The sequence below is a fragment of the Microtus pennsylvanicus genome, chromosome 10 (assembly GCF_037038515.1).
Source record: "Microtus pennsylvanicus isolate mMicPen1 chromosome 10, mMicPen1.hap1, whole genome shotgun sequence".
Lineage (NCBI taxonomy): Eukaryota > Metazoa > Chordata > Mammalia > Rodentia > Cricetidae > Microtus > Microtus pennsylvanicus.
In genome coordinates, this window is record NC_134588.1 from 36,730,897 (window position 1) to 36,745,165 (window position 14,269).

Consider the following 14,269-nt stretch of genomic DNA (forward strand, 5'->3'; position numbering starts at 1 on the left):
AAAAAAAAATACAACCAAACAAACAAAAAGAAACAAAAAACAAAGACAGCTATCCAAAATTGTGTAGGATTATCTATAGATTTTAAATTGATTTCATTAAATAAATTTTCTGTTTTTATGCCAATATCACATGATTTCTATTATTGGAGCTTTGTGGTATATTTTGAAATCAGGGATGGTGATACATCCAGGAGTTCTGCTTTTGTTCGGGATTGTTTAACTATCCTGTAGATTTGTGGTTGTTGTTGTTTTTTGTTTAATTTATTTATTTATTTTTATTTTTTCCCCTTGTTTTGTTATCTGTTTGATTTCAGGGTTTTTGTTTGTTTGCTTGTTTTTTGTTATTTGTTTTTACATAAGAAGTTAAGTATTGTGCTTTAAAGTCTATGAGGATTTGTGTTGGAATTTTGTACAGATTATGTTGAGTCCGTAGATTGCTTTTGAAAGGATGGCCATTTTTACTATGTTAATACTACTGATCCATGAGCATGGGACATCTTTTCAAGATCTTTCCATAATCTGATATCATTCTCAACTTCTTTCTCTGAAGAGTTAAAGTTTTTATCATACAAATTCTCTTGTTTGGATAGAGTAATATCAGGATATTTTATATTACTTGTGGATATTCTGTCAGGTTACTTTTTAGTTAATTGTACATCCAGCCAATTTGCTGGAGGTGTTTATCAGCTATGGAAGTTACCTGGTAGAATTTTTGAGATATTTATATATACTATCATGTCATATGCTAGTGGCAATGCTTTATCATCTTCCTTTCAAATTTGCATTCACTTGATCTCCTTCAGCACTAATTTAATTTTGGCTATAGGCTTTCTATAAATTGCCTTTTATTCTTTTGAGGCATGTTCTTTGTATTTTTACTCTCTCCAATAGTTTTATCATGAGGGCTATTGAATTTTGTCAAAGGCATTTTCAGCAGCTAATGAAGTAATCATGTGCTTGCTTGCTTTCAGTTTGTTTATAAAGTAGATCATATTGATTGATTTTTATATTTTGAAACATCCCTGAATCTCTAAGATGAAGCCTTCTTGATCATCTTGGATGATCTTTTTGATGTGTTCTTAGATTCAGTTTATGGATATTTTATTAGTTATTTTTGCATCTACGTTCATCAGGGTAATTGATCTATACTTTACATTCTTTGTTGAGTCTTTGTAAGGATTGGGTATCATGGTGACTGTTGCTCATAAAATGAATTTGACAATGATTTTCTGTTTCTATTTTGTGAAATAATATAAGTAATACTGGTGTTGGTTCTTTTGTAAAAGTCTGGTAGAATTCTACACTAAAACAGTCTTGTCTTGGCCCTGTTTTTTGGGGGAGGCATGGGGTAGGAAGAGAATTTTAATGACAGCTTCTATTTCCTTAGGGTCACAAGTCTAATTAAATTATTTATCCAATCTTTATTTAAGTTTGGTAAGTAGTATTAATAGAAAATATGTCTATATATCTTTTATACTTCACAATTTTTGGTATGTAGGTTTTTAAAGTATTAATTACTGATTTTTGTATTTTCTTGTGATATCTTGCTATTCTTCCTTTTTAATTGTTTTGTTAATTTGGATATTTTTCTCCATTTTTATGTTAGTTTGGATAACTCTTTGTTTCATGGATTATTCATATTTGTCTCTTTGTTTCTATGTTATTTGTGTCAGTCCTCTGATTATTTCCTGTGATCTATTCCTATTTGATGTGCTTAGTTTTATTTGTTCTAGAGCTTTTAAGTTTTCAACTGTTCAGTTGCTAGTATGAGATCTCTCTAATTTTCTTATCTAAACACTTAGTGCTATGAACTTTTTCCTCATGACTAATTACATTGGCTCCCACTAATTTGGGGATGTTGTGTATTCATTTTCATTGAATTCCAGAATGTCTTTAATTTTTATTTCTGTATTTACCCAGTATAGAGTTGTTCAATTTTTATGAGTTGGTAGGGATTCTGTTGTTTCTGTTGTTCTTGAAATCCAGATATAAACTGTGGCAGTCTGATAGGTTGCAAGGGGGTATTTTACCTTTTGTATTTGTTGGGACTTGCTTTGTGAATGACCATGCTGTCTATTTTGAAGAAAGTTCCATGAGGTGGTGAGAAGAAGGTAAATCCTTTTGAGCTTGGGTGAAGTGTTCTGTATATACCTGTTATGTCCATTATATTAACATATAATATCTGTTAACTTTATTATTTCTGTGTTTAGATTTTGGCATAATGACCTCTCTGTTACTGAGTGTGGGATATTGAAGTTTCTCACTATTAGTATGTGAGGGTCATTGTATGACTTAAGAGTTAGCAATTTTGCTTAACAAATATGGGTGGCCTTGTGTTGGGGGAATAAATGATAATAATCAAAAGAATCTTAGTGGATTTTCCTTTGACGAGTATGAAGTTCCTTCGTCATTTCTTTTGATTAAATTTGTTAGATATTAGAGTGTCAACACCATCTTGTTCCTTAGGCCCATTTACTTGGAAAATCATTTTTTAAATATTTTAGTCTGAGGTAATGTATATATTTGATGTTGATGTGCATTTCTTGCATGCATCAGACAGATGGATCCCACTTTTGCTTCTATTCTGTTAGTCTATATTTTTAAATTGGTATTTGAGTTCATGATACTAAAGTCAGTATTTGTTAATTCCTATTTTTTTTTTTGTTGGTGGTGATGATGTGTTTGTAAATTTGAGTCTCAGTGTGTATGTATATGTGTGTGTTTCCCGACTTTGGTTTCGCTAGTGTGAAATAATTTATTTCCTGAGTCTTCGTGGGTGAACTTAAACTCCTAAAGTTGGAGTTTTTCTTATATAGTATCTTCTGAAGGGCGTAATTTGTGAAAAGGATTTATTTAAATTTGACTTTATCATGAAATATCTTGTTTTCCCATTACATGCTGATTGAAATCTTCTGGTATGTATAGTTTCTGGGTTGGCATCAGTGGTTTCTTAAAGTCTGCAGAACATCTGTCCAGGCTCTTCTGTCTTTAAAAGTCTCTGTTTAGAAGTCAGGTATAATTCTAATAAGTCTGCTTTAATTGTAACTTGTTCTTTTTCTGTTTCATTTTTTAATGTTTCTTTGTTCTATATGTTTAGTATTTTGATTATTAAGAGACTCAATGACTTTCTTTTCTGGTGAAATCTATTTGGTGTTCTGTATGGTTCTTCTTTATAAAATGAAATTTTGAGAATGAATGAAAGCTTCTTTATAGGTATCTCCTTCTTTAAGTTAAGAAATTTTTCTTCTATAATCTTGTTGAAAATATTTTCTTTGCTTTGAGTTGTGTTTTTTCCTTTTCTTCTATTTATATTATTCTTAAACTTTGCTTTTTCATAAAGTTCCAGATATCCTGAATGGTTTAAGACAGAAATTTTTAAGATATAGCATTTTCTTTGACTGATTTATTTATTTGTTTCTTCTAATATCTTCAATGCCTGAGATTCTCTCTTCCTTCTATTGCATTTGTATTCTGTTTGTGATGCTTGTGTCTATAGTCCCTGTTTGCTTACCTAGATTTTTCTTTTCCAGAATTGGCACAGATTGTGTTTTTTTTTAATTGCTTCTGTTTCCAATTTCATGTCTTGAAAAGTTTTATGCATTTTCTTCAATGCTTTGTTTGACTCTCAGCTTTCTTGGCTTTCTTTAAAGGATTAATTCATTTCCCTCTTTAAGGACTGCTATTTTCTTTGTAATGTTCATTTTAAGGTATTTCTTGAGCTTTGGCTGTGTTGTAATATTGAGTGCTTGTTGTAGTATGATAGCTGGACTCTGGTTTTGACACATTACCTTAGCTGTCATTGATTATATCCTCATGTTAACATCTAGACATTGGGTTTGGGGAGATTAAACAAATCCAGGTGTTCATTATGATATTGTCTCTGTTAGATGGGTGTTTTCTTCCACTTGTTTCCTCAATGATGCTTCAGGTGCTATGGCCTGTAGTAAAGCAGGGGTTCTTGGGACCTGGATTTCTGGTGTCTGAGTAGCACCTGTTCAAGCAGAAAGCCTCATTTCTTGTCAGGGGCTGGGGCATTATGATGAGGATGGGAGGGGAATTTGCTTGTAGGGTGCGGAGGCACCAAAAGAGTGGGGGAGATGTGATAGCATGGGTTCTGATTAAGCAGGGACCCTCCCACATATATTAAGTTTTAAATATCAGGTAGTCAAAATATGATATTAGAACTACAAATTGTTAATATTATGGAGGTAATGGTGTATGCTTTAGAGAAGAATATAATTTCAATATCAGGAATATAAATTGTTTATTTTTTACAAAAAAAAACATGGCATTTGTGGGGACATTACTCTGTATCATTATTTTCTCATTTTTCTCTATCATACAATATTGAAAAATACACACTGAAACTAGCAAAAACACAGATGTTTATTAAAGTCTAATAGTACTAAAGTTTACATTAACAGGGACTAAAGTCCTCTACATTTTTGTTTTTTGACATATGTTTGGAGAAATGTATGTCACAGAGAAAGCAAACGGACACTCAGTGTAATCCAGACACCTCTGTCATTCTGCATGGGAGCTGACCTTTTGCATGCATTTTTACTTTGCGATCTTTTTCTCTTGTACTCACTTTCTCAGTGTTACTTCAACATTATTCTTTTATTTATTTTGTCAAAACTAAGACTTTAGAATGCAATATCATTAAAAAAAACTTTAAAAAGAAAACATGTTTAAGAAACAAATGAAACCAAGCATGGTGGCACAAGAAGATAACACCAGAACTCAGAAAATGGAGCTAATCAGACAAAGAAAGCAAGGACATTGTAGGCTGTATAAGAAGATCATAACTCAAAAATGGTCTAAAACATAAATTCTGTGGTAGGCCACATGCTTAACAAATCCCAGACTCTAATTCAAAGCACTATATAAACTTACACATAAATAAATATATTAACAATCTGGAGAACAACAAGGAGCCTCAACAGTTAAAAGTGCCTGATCATCTGAGGGAAATCCCCAGGACCCACATGACAGAATAGAAGTGATGTCTGCAATTTTTGCTATGAACTTTGCATGCACGATGTGGTAAGCACCACCCAATACTTAAACAAAATAAATATTCAAGTGTAATTAAATATTACATACTAAATAATTATGCTATTTAAAATTAATTGTCATCCTGGCACACATCCACAGTCACCTGGAAGATGAGCCTTTAGGCATTCCTGTAGAGGACTATCAATAATAGGTTAAGGGAAATTGGCAGAGCCATTCACTGTTGGCTCCTATCCTTAACTGAGAAACTGGATTATACAAATGAAGGGAAGCCTTCCTCACTGTTTACTTCCGAATTGTAATTGAAATGTGACCAGCTGTTTCATGTTCTTGGCACCATGACATCATCACCAGATGGACTGTATCATTGAATTAAGTGCCAGAATAACCTGTTTTTATCCATTAAGTTGTTTTTCTCAGGATATTTTCTGACAGCAGCAGGAAAATGAAATAGAACAGAAGATGGTGCTGAGTATCATTCCCATTTAAATGTTTGTGGCCTGAATATAGAAGATTTTTGTTCTTTGGATTAGAAAAAAATTATAGCGACCTAAGCATGGATGAATATTCTGTCATTCAATAGCATTTTTATTGTCATCTGAGACCTCATGAACATGATCTTTATTGTTTACATGCTAGTCTGCTTCAAAGCCATCAGAACACTCACCAAAGTCACCCGTTCACTTTCCCTAAAATCACCAATAGAGCTGCATACCTCCAAACTCTTCTATATCTGTTCCAGAAGCAATTTCCAATGACCTGAAAGATTAAGGTCAAGATTAGTGACAGAAACAAAGAAGTGTCTTGTTTCAAATACTTTTATGTTATTCATTTTTAATTGTTGTTTACACTAAAATATCTGTAGATATGGGAAAGATATAGTGTAGTTCTTGGATTTAAAATGCTTCCTTTCAGCAAAGCATGGAATGAGAAAAGTGCCTGAAGACATGAAAGTTGAAGTGGCAGAGACTTTTCTCATCATGATAGACTCAGAAGGATCAAGTGACGTAACCCAAGTCATCTATTTCTACCAGAAAAGCCTCACAGAATAGAGACATTTCGGACCCCAAGATATCATGGCTTTTTAGTATACATACTAATTGTTCAAGGTGCAACTCAGTGGAGTATATTTTATATTCAACCACATCACCAGTAAAAATAAATGCAAAGCTTCTTTTCATTGAAAAAATCTTTGGAATTATATGTTGGCATGTATTGTTAGTCTTACCAATACTCAGGAGATACAATCAGGATAGTAATCATCTAAAACATAGTGTGAATTGCTTAGGAAAATTTTGAAAGGCAGATCTCCATACCTATTTTTCAGTCAGCCTAGCTGAATTAATGTTCAGTGAGAGATCCTGTGTCAAAAAATAAAACAGAGAACCATTGAGAGAGATATCACATGTCAACTTCTGGCCTGGAAGTGTACACATATAAGCCCCCCAAAAGTATTCATACAACCACAAGAATGTATATATATTCACAGGTCTACAAAACAAAACTTTGACAGCAAAATTATTATTAAGACTGAAGAAAAGACTTACAGAGTTTTAGAAAGTATGTGTAAGTCATAAATCTCACCAGGGATTTAATGTAATTAAGCAGACATCTGAGATTTAAAATTAAGTAGATTAAAATAGACATTTTGAAAGGCCATGTCATGTACAATAAAAAGATGTATGTCATTATTCATTAGGATATATAGGTCAAATTCACAATTAAGAGTAGATCACTCCTATAAAAATGGATCTATGAAGGCAGAAGTCACAAAATAATCCCACACTAGTTCAGAATTATGAATAATAAAGGAATATTTATTTAGGGGAGACTTACAGATCACTGTCCTAGATAAGAGTTCTCTGCATGAATGGAGAATAGGAGCAGAGTCTAGCAGCTGGAGGCACGAGCCAGAAGCAAGAGAGGGAGCATGAACAAACTTTACAGCTGCATCTAAAAGTATAACAGTCCATGCCCAAGTATCTTAAAGTCTATTTGCTAAAGGAGCACAATGTGCTCCCAAAACAGATATATTTATTGATTTTATTTTATTTTATATTTTTATTGAGAAAAGGAAAAAAAAAGTTTCCCCCTCTTCCCAGTCTCCCATTTCCCTCCCCCTCCTCCCACCCTTCTCCCCCTCCCCCCACTCCTCTTCCCCTCCCTCTCCAGTCCAAAGAGCCTTCAGGGTTCCCTGCCCTGTGGAAAGTCCAAGGTCCTTACCCCTCCATCCATGTCTAGGAAGGTGAACATCCAAACAGATATATTTAAAGAAAAAAAAGCATCATGAGATTCAGAATATTGGTAGTTATTTTCTAACTGATGAAAGTTCCCCAAAAAGTTAAAAGCAGGACAATAACATAATTCAAAGGGGCTCACTTAGAATATCCAAATGAAATTGTTTGTCTGCAAGAAATTTACACTTCTGTATTCATTGACAGCACTGTACTTACAAAAGATTAATAAAACAATAAATTGTCTAAAACCTATTGAATCAACAAAGAAAATTGGCAGATATACATAATATAACATTATTTAGTCATAAAATTTCCAATCCTCTCACTTACGACAATGTAATTATAACTAGAGAGTATGGTGCTTGGCTAATAATACATTTGTATGTTTCTGTATCAGGTAAAGTCAAAATGTAAATACCTAATCTACCTTAAAAGATTTTACTTACACTGCTTATTAAGAGAAAGAAAAAAAGGTCTTGGAAAGAAACATCTAAACTTCATTCTACTATGCTGATATATCTATATGTGTATATGCATATATATGTATGTATATTTATGTATATATAGGCATATATGCATAGTGTAAGTGTCTTTATGTTCATATCTATAAAATGTAGTCATCTAGTATAGTGTTTTATATATGATAAGTATATGTAATATATCACATGTAATAATATAACTATATTGTATATGTTTATATAGAATATATATTTAGAAACCCACAAACACAGATACACACACACACACACATATATATATATATGAAACAAAAATAATTTATAACTGCTTAGTCCCAGAGACAAAAACCAGATTTTAAGATGTTTCTGAAAATTCCACAGTAAATCCTTTTTTTTTTTTGTATGAAATTGCTCCCTCTCATAGCTGTCAGTTCTCTGATTCAATATTTATTTCTCCCCTCCAGGTCTAATGATGTGTGAGTCCTCAGTAAACTGCCTGAGGTTCAGGATATAAAGAGTGTTGAAGGAGGATCTTAGTAATGTAAATGGCCTTACTCAAAGACAGAATCGTATACTTATTTGGAAATCATATGTTTTGTGATAGAATTTTCTCAGGGAGTTGCAAGACATATATATATTTACCCCAAACAGGGAGTATAAGATAGACTAAGGTAAGGATACCACAAAAGCCCAACTTGATAAACCAATAAGCTTTATCTGGTGTAAGCAGATAAAATGCTCATACATTTCTCAAATGCTCAGGTACAAATAATCACACAGAAACTTTATTAATTACAACACTGTTTTGCCAATAACATAGGCATATTCCTAGCTAACTCTTACATCTTAAATTAACCTATTTCTATTAGTCTGTGTATCTCCATGAAGCTGTGGTTTACTCCGTAAGGTTCTGGCATCTGTTTCCTTCAACAGCTACATATCATCTTCCTAACTCTGCCTGTTCTCTCTGTATATCTATGTTTCTACCTGGCTTTACACTGCTAAATGTCGATTGCCTTGGCGGGCCACTTAGTCTAGGGTTAGTAGCCCGCCTGGCAGTTCAGTTATTCCAGGGTCACGGAGAGGCACTACCTGGAAGATATGGGCTAGGAGACAGGAAGAAGGCCATGCAAAGTTTGTCAAAGCCTCCGTTTATTACAGATGGGGTATAGCTTTATATAGAGTAAAGAGTTGGGGGATGGGCACAGGGTTCTGGGCTCTTGCCGCGTGGTTCACGTTGGTCACATGGTCCTCGTTGGTCACGTAGGCAGGAGGTTATCTTCGGTCAAGTCACAGTAGGTCTGGAAGTTGACGCACCTAGCTCCCTAGATAGTTTAGAATGCGGGGTGGGTTCCGCTAACAGATAGCTCTCATTAACAGCCAATTTGGGTGTGGGGTAGGCTCTGTCAATAGAGCCATTCTTAACACAATTAGGGGTGTGGGGTTCTCTGCAGACTCCCCAGGGTGATGGTTCCTGTAATGATTTTAGGAGGAAATTGGCTCCTGACAGCTAAATCATTGGAAGTAGCAGTTTCTTTATTAAACAATGGTAACAAAACATACTCATGGCATAAAGAGGAGAATGCCACATCATCTCCCCTTTTCTGTCTAATCAAAAAGAGAAGTTTTAAATTTACAAAACAGGTACCTAGAAAGAATTACAGTTACAATATTTCTTTTTGAGTCTAAAGATTTATATCTAATTTATCTTTTATCATAACAAAGGAAAACTGTATCTGTGTTCAACCCCATCAAAGATTCCAGAAGTATATAATATTAACGAAATGAGCAGGGAGTGCATTGTAAGCAACTTCCAAAACTCTAGAATTGACAGAGACATCACACTGCCCGGGTCAGTCACCCAAAATACTTCTGTAATGTTGGGTTATCCACCTTCAGCCTACAGGCCCATAGTATCTGGCCATGAAATAGGTAATTTGAAAGACTGTTTAACCTATACTGCTTTGCCTATATTGACAATTTGTCAGCCACTTTCTTTTTTGATCTGCAGAATGTCCGGAAGACTCATGAAGTAGGAACCCTAAACGACCATCCCATCTTATATGTTGCTTTAGCTTAGCAGCTCCCACAATCAAATGTTTCTTTGCATTTAGCTCATTAACAGCAAAAAATTCAAAGATAACACAATAATCCAAACTCTCTGTGTATTTTACTCTTTACATGGCTTTTAAAAACTCTCTTTACTCCTTTAATCTTTGCCTGACTGTACTCTTTAATATTACTATTACCGTCTCTTTAAAAATTTTGTTTTAAAAAAAATGTGTTTTATTTTTTAAAATGATTTATTTTTCGTGAAGTTTGGCTTGTCTGAAACTGACAGCAGCCTTTATTGTTCACTCCTTAGAAGGAGGGAAGTAATGAATCCGGTCAGTTTCAGGGACTGCCTGAAGCTATTTTGAGTTGGGGATCTTCCTCTGTGTTGTAATTTTTCAGTCCACAGGAGAAAGCTAAACATCATATCATATATATACAGAATGTTAGCTAGCTACATTGACGTGCGACGTTTACCGTAGGGTGTTATTTTATCTAAAAACTAAAGTCTGGAAATGTGTTAAGCAGTGAATAACTGTTTTAACAAATTTCTGAAATAAATCTATTTTCCTCTGCTCAGGTTGAAACCGCAGAAGCCTACAACATAGAAGGAGAGGATTAAAGACAAATATGATTGATATACATTATATGTGTGTATACACATATATATTCACACACATACACAAATATATATGTTTGTGTATATCCTTATAAATACTACTTATCTCAGAAGAAATGCATACCCTTTTCTACGTAGACATAAAAGATTTTTTTAATCTTTTTTTTATCTACTGTATGTCTTCTGATGAATCAATTTCTTTCCTGAAAATGTTTAACTTCAGGCCCTCCCTCACCTGAACTTGAAACAGTTAACCAGATGTTTTAGGAGGCAAAAAATATAAAAACATTACATAGGAAATATTGCAGAAAAAAAGAGTGCCTATCTTACTAGTAAATAAGAGGTGGTAAACAGACTTGGGAAGACGCAGAATTTACAAACCGAAATATTGACAGATTTCTGAAAATAGAGGAAAACTTATTGCTGAGACATAAAAACAAAAATATTTGAAACAGCAACAGGAACATAGACCAGAAAAGGCAGCATTTATCTGGCAATATTGTAGAACAACAGCAGAGATATTCACACAGCATGAAAACATGCTCCGAAGAGAAGACTATTATCACAGTACTGTCAGCAATGTTTTAATTTAAGGGAATTTGATAACTTGAAAAAGGAACGACTTCTTACCAGTGACAGTGGAATCCAAAATCTTACTGCATCTCAAAACTTCGGCCTGTTTGAGCTACCTGTCTGTTTTCTGTAAGCTTTGGGGATTAGAGGAAGCCTTATTTTTCTTCTTTCAAATAGAAATGTTATGTATTTTGTCAAAAATTCACATGCTATTGAAAATTTTAGAAGTCGCAGGATTTTTTTTTTTTATTGAAAAAAATTTTCTGCCTCTGCCCAGCCTCCCATTTCCCTCCCCCTTCTCCCACTCCTCTCCCCCTCCCTCTCCAGTCCAAAGAGCAGTCAGGGTTCCCTGCCTTGTGGAAAGTCCAAGGTCCTCCCCACTCCATCCAGGCCTAGGAAGGTGAGCACATCTAAACTGGCTAGGCTCCCACAAAGCCAGAACATGAAGTAGGATCAAATCCCAGCGCCATTGTCCTTGGCTTCTCATCAGTCCTCATTGTCCGCCATGTTCAGAGAGTCCGATTTTATCCCATGCTTTATCAGTCACAGTCCAGCTGGCCTTGTTGAGCTCCCAATAGATCAACCCCACTGTCTCAGTGGATGGGTGCACCCCTCACGGTCCTGACTTCCTAGCTCATGTTCTCCCTCCTTCTGCTCCTCATTGGGACCTTGGGAGCTCAGTCCAGTGCTCCAGTGTGGGTCTCTGTCTCTATCTCCATCCATCACCAGATGAAGGTTCTATGGTGATATGCAAGATATTTATCAGTATGGCTATAGGATAGGGTCATTTCAGGTTTCCTATTCCCAGCTGCCCAAGGAACTAACTGGGGACATCGCCCTGGGCACCTGGGAGCCCCTCTAGGTTCAAGTCTCTTGCCAAACCTAAGATGGCTCCCTTAATTAAGATATGTGCTTCCCTGCTCCCCTATCCACCCTTCCTTTATCCCAATCATCCTTTTTCCCCAAGTTCCAACCATCCTCCCCTTCTCCCTTTTCTCTCCCCATCTCCCCTTACCCCCATACCACCTCACCCCCAAGATCCCATTTTTTTGCCCAGCAATCTCGTCTACTTCCCATATCCAGGAGGATAACTGTATGTTTTTCTTTGGGTTCACCTTCTTATTTAGCTTCTTTAGGATCACAAATTATAGACTCAATGACCTTTATTTATGGCTAGAAACCAATTAGGAGTGAGTACATCCCATGTTCATCTTTTGAGATCTGGCTTACCTCACTCAGGATAGTGTTTTCTATTTCCATCTATTTGCATTCAAAATTCAAGATGTCATTGTTTTTTACCGCTGAATAGTACTCTAATGTGTATACATTCCACTCTTTCTTCATCCATTCTTCCATTGAAGAACATCTAGGTTTTTTCCAGGTTCAGGCTATTACAAATAATGCTGCTATGAACATAGTTGAACAAATGCTTTTGTAATATGATAGCACATCTCTTGGGTATATTCCCAAGAGTGGTATTTCTGGGTCCTGTAGGCATCATCCCAGAGATGCAGGGCTGGTTCAACATACGAAAATCTATCAATGTAATCCATCATATAAATAAACTGAAAGAAAAAACCATATGATCGTTTCATTAGATGCTGAAAAGGCATTTGACAAAATTCAACATCCCTTTATGATAAAAGTATTGGAAAGATTAGGGATACAAGGATCATACCTAAATATAATAAAAGCCATTTACAGCAAGCCAACAGCTAACATCAAATTAAATGGAGAGAAACTCAAAGCCATCCCACTAAAATCAGGAACAAAACAAGGCTGTCCACTCTTTCCATACCTCTTCAATATAGTGCTTGAAGTTTTAGCAATAGAAATAAGACAACATAAGGGGATCAAAAGGAATTGAATTGGAAAGGAAGAAGTTAAACATTTGTTATTTGCAGATAATATGATAGTGTACATAAACTACCCCAAAATCTCCACCAAAGAACTCCTACAGCTGATAAACACCTTTAGTAATGTGGCAGGATACAAGATAAACTCCAAAAAATCGGTCGCCCTCCTATACACAAAATATATGGAAGCAGAGAGGGAAATCAGAGAAGCATCACCTTTCACGATAGTCACAAACAGCATAAAATATCTTGAGGTAACTCTAACCAAGGAAGTGAAAAATGTATTTGACAAGAACTTTAAGGCATTGAAGAAAGAAATTGAGGAGTATACCAGAAAATGGAAGGACCTCCCTTGCTCTTGGATTGGGAGGATCAACATAGTAAAAATGGCAATTCTACCAAAGGCAATTTATAGATTCAATGCAATCCCCATCAAGGTCCCATCAAAATTCTTCACAGATTTTGAAAGAACAATAATCAACTTTATATGGAAAAACAAAAAACCCAGGATAGCCAAAACAATCTTATACAATAAAGGATTGTCTGGAGGCATTACCACCCCTGACTTCAAACTATTACAGGGCTACAGTAATTTAAACAGTGTGGTATTGGCATAAAAACAGAGAAGTCTACCAATGGAATCGAATAGAAGACCCGGATTTTAACCCGCAAACCCTTAAACACCTCATTTTCCATAAAGGAGCTAAAAGCACACAATGGAAGAAAGAAAGCCTCTTCAACAAATGGTGCTGGCCCAACTGGATGTCAACCTGTAGAAGAATGAAAATAGACCCATATCTATCACCATGCACAAAACTCAAGTTCAACTGGTTTAAAGACCTCAATATCATTCCAAACACACTGAACCTGATAGAAGAGAAAGTGGGAAGTACCCTACAAGATATGGGCACAGGAGATCTCTTCCTATGTATAACCCCAGCAGCACAGACATTAAGGGCAACATTGAATAAATGGGACCTACTAAAACTGAGAAGCTTCTGTAAAGCCAAGGACACTGTCACTAAGACAAAAAGGCAACCCACTTACTGGGAGAAGATTTTCACCAACCCCGCAACAGACAAAGGTCTGATCTCCAAACTATATAAAGAACTCAAGAAACTAGACTGTAAAATGCTAATTAACCCAATTAAAAAATGGGGAACTGAACTAAACAGAGAATTCTCAACAGAAGAAGTTCAAATGGCCAAAAGACACTTAACGTCATGCTCAACCTCCTTAGCGATCAGGGAAATGCAAATCAAAACAACTTTGAGATATCATCTTACACCTGTCAGATTGGCTAAAATCAAAAACACCAATGATAGCCTTTGCTGGAGAGGTTGTTGAGAAAGGGGTACACTCATCCATTGCTGGTGGGAATGCAAACTTGTGCATCCACTTTAGAAGTCGCAGTTTTAGAAGACATGTAAACTCAGCAGAATAGCCTGGCGTGTGCAA